Here is a 4,070-nt window from a genome sequence, read left to right as displayed (position 1 = left end):
TAAGAAGGATAAATCTAGGAAAATGGGAAGTCATAAAAATGAAATAGAATACATAGATATCAATACTATGGGAATTTTAAGCTAAAATGGATTACTATTGTCCACTTTGAATCAGAAAATCATAATGATCACTATGCTAGAAATGAAAATTGTAAGAGAATTGGTGTTACATGGTCGAAAAGAACATTTCAATATATGCCATTGAAGCACAATGTGATAGACTATCATCTAAATATATTTTAAAATTCACTTCATACAATTGTTATTCAAAATTTTTTACATAAAAGTAAGACTAACAATGAAGAAATTAAAGAAATATACAAAATTCTTCAGTATGGAATCAATGAAGTATGCAATCAAAATTCATGGATAATTATTGGCATTTGGAATGTAAAAGTTGGAAACAAACAAGAAAAAATCATGGTTGGAAAAGAGAGTCTCCGTGATAGAAACAAGGATAAGGATCATACGATGGAAATTTGCCAGAAAAACTTGCAAATATCATTTTCCAAAATAAATGGTGATTATACACATGGATCTCAGAGGTTGGAATGCACTGAAATCAAATTAACTACATTTAAGGGATGAAACTATGGAGAAACTCAATATCTTCAGCCAAGACAGGGTTAGGGGCTGACTGAAATATTTGTTCATATAAAAGAAGTTTTAGAAAACTTGGAGAAGTTCTATGAGAGCCAAAATACAAACTTGAGCCTATCTGATTGGAATTTAGAGAAGATTTCAAGAACAGGCTTGATGTACCAAGCACTAATGACAGGAGGCCTGACAAATTGTGAGGTAGCATGAAAAAACATCATAAATTTTAAAAATATATATTTTACGATACTTTTTTTTTGAGAAGTGATATCTTATTTTAGAAAGAAATAGCTTGGGAAGTGAAAGTCTGATAATTTAGGTGTGTTATACACAGCTAGCTAGTTATTTTACTGTTGGGCGCTGTCCATTCAATTCTGAGTCATAGTAATCTGTGCAGAACGAAACAATGCCCTGAATCATCCTCACAATTGTGGCAGTTGAGTCCATTGGTGCAGCCACTGTGTCTATCTGTCTTGTTGAAGACCTCCCACTTTTTGCTGCCGCTCCCCTCTACCAAGCATTATGTTCTTTTCCAGAAAAAACATATTCAGTCCCTCGTGCCCAAAGTCCTGCGATGTCTTGCCATTGTTGCTTCTCGAGAGCATTTTGAATATGCGTCTTCCAAGGAAGATGTGTTTGTCTTTGGGAAGTCCACGGTACCTTCAATATTCTTCACCAGCACCATCCTTCAAATGCATCACTTCTATTTCAGTCTTCCTTATTCAATGCCCAACTTTCACATGCATGTGAGCGATTGAAAATAACATGGCTTGGGTTGGATGTACCGACTTGTACAATCATCATCACCATTAATTTTAGCACATTTTCTTACTTCTTGTGCTCATTGTTATTAGCTCCTCATTTCCCCCCAACCTTCCCTGCCATTCCCCCAAGAATCCAGGAATCCATTTATGGGATCTCTATAGATTCACCCATCTGGGACTTCATCTATAGAAAAACACGCAAAATAAACAAACCCAAAAAGAAAACCAAAGAAACAACTAACAGCAATAAGTAAAATCAAGGAAAAACATCAATTGAAAAGAAAGCAAAAAAAAAAAAAATAGAACACGTTTTAAATGAGTCAAAAGAGAGATTTTGTAATAAGATATTAAATTTTAACCTAGCTGCATCTGCAGTATTCTACCTTCCAGTGCACTCTGCGTGATACCAACGCTATACACCCCCAGGTTTCTGGTCAAAGCGAATTCGCCGGAAGCTTCATTCACAGGCATTTCCCCTTCACTTTTAAAAAAATTGAAACAACTTTAAAATGGGTCAAAAGGGAGATCAATGATAAGGCATTATGTTCTAACCTAACTATAAAGAGGTCTTGTGCAACCAAATTGGCAAATGCAATGCCTAATTTGGTCTCGGGACAGCTGCTTCCATGAGCATTTATTGTAAGTACAAGCAAGAAAAAATCCTTGACAACTTCAACCTTTTCTCAATTTGTTTTGATGTTACTTATTGTTCTGGTTGTAAAGATTTTATTTTCTTTACATTGAGTTATAATCCATACTGAAGACTGCAATCCTTGATCTTCATCAGCAAATGCTTCAAGTCAGCCTACTTTAATCAAGTGTCAGCAGTTGTGTCATCTGCATATCATAGGTTGTTAATAAGCCTTCCATCAATTCTGATAATCCATTCTTCTTCATAGAATTTAGGTTTTCCGGTGATTTAAACATGCAGATTGACTTAGAGTTTATTAGAAAGCACCCTACCTCAGACCTACTTTTGAGAACAGAACAAGGGACTAACTCATGTTCAAAATCAGGAAAGGTATGCATCAGTATTGTACCCTCTCACCATATTAAGTCATCTTTCAAATGAATTTGAACCAATGACCTTGTGGCTAGCAGTTCAATGCCACCAGGGCTCCTTGATAGCTCCCTAGGAAAGTAAAATTAGCCTATACCAGAACCAATTATGAGAAGCCTGGAGACAGAGCAGCATTTGATTCTACTGTGTGTGTGGTCAGCATTATGAGGTGGCTGATTGGATAAGAGCAAACAACAACAAACAAAGTAGGATGCCCTGATGTGGGTCAGTTAAACAACAATAGAGGATGAAAACACATAATCATATGTGCTTTAATTCCTAATTTTACAAAATATGTATTTATGAATACTCTGATAGACTCTTTATATCATCAAAACCATGGTGTAGCTAACATTCCCAAACCCAAAACCAAACTCAATGCCATCTAGTCAATGCCTACTCATAGTGACCCTCTAGGACAGGTTAGAACTGCCCTTGTGAGCTTCCAAGACTAAACTCTCTACAGGAGTCGAAATCCCTGCCTTTCTTCTGCTGAGAGGCTGGTGGTTTTGAACTGCTGCCTTTGGGATTAACAGCCCAATGGGTAACATATGCCATCAAGTGTCCTTTTGTGGCCAACATTATAGAACAAAAAGATATCAAAATAATTTTTTCATACTCTTTCCAGGAGTTTCAGGGTTGCTTTCTTTCTTTTTCCTTATTAGCACCAAAGAAGTTGCCAATGAACTATAATTATTATACGATACATTTGAAATAAATAGGTCAGCTATGCTGATATTAGTAGGATTGTGGGATCTAAAGTTTTTTCCCCCCACATTATAAGTATTGTAACCATGAGCACCTGACTGATGGATCGTAGTTTCTAAGATCTGAGGAAATATGCATCTCTGTTTTATTGCTTTATGATCATTGACTTTAGTTCTGGAAAATGTTAGAAGAAACTGTATAGGGATAAACCACTATTTAGTGCATCATAGTATTAAAACAATAGGTTAATTACCATTTTCTATCATTTAAAAAAATAATTTTGTCTTATATAATAAGCAACAGTGACCATGGAATCAGCACTTTCTCCTAATGATTTTATTCCTAACGAGCTCTGGCGGCACTATGGGTCAAGCACAGGACTGTTAAACACATGGTCACAGATCCACGCCCCCAGCTGCTTTGTGGGGGAAAGTGAGGATTTCTCTGATAATATACCAGCTTAGAAACCTTACATGGGTCTCTATGGGTTGCAATGAACTAGATGGTCATGGGTTTGTTTTATTCATTTAAAAAATGTACTTGATGAGAAAAATATTGTGAAACTTATTTCTTGAGAAACAAATTCTCAGCTTGGATATCCTAACTCTGGATGAATTGCTGTTTTGTTACTCTTTTGGTATACAAACTCTAGATGAGAGGAGAAATTTGAACTTATGTATTAGAACAAATTGACTTTTTAAGTAGAGATAATGATTTCAACAAAGACAGAAACAAATAGCACCATGCATATTATATACATGCATGTAATAGGATACACATTGGACTGCTTAACCAAAGGTCAGCAGTTCAATCCTACCAGCTGCTAGAAGAGATAAAGAGGAGGTTTTCTGCTCTCATAAATATCTACAGCCTTAGAAACCTATAAGATAGTTCTAGTAGGTTATATAGAAATGGTGCACTTTGGAATTGGCCTATGGAAG

The sequence above is a fragment of the Echinops telfairi genome, unplaced genomic scaffold (genome assembly GCF_000313985.2).
Source record: "Echinops telfairi isolate 266 unplaced genomic scaffold, ASM31398v2 ScPeMD7_7469;HRSCAF=8507_1, whole genome shotgun sequence".
Classification (NCBI taxonomy): domain Eukaryota; kingdom Metazoa; phylum Chordata; class Mammalia; order Afrosoricida; family Tenrecidae; genus Echinops; species Echinops telfairi.
The sequence above is the reverse complement of the archived record's forward strand: the minus strand, read 5'-3'. Positions refer to the sequence as shown.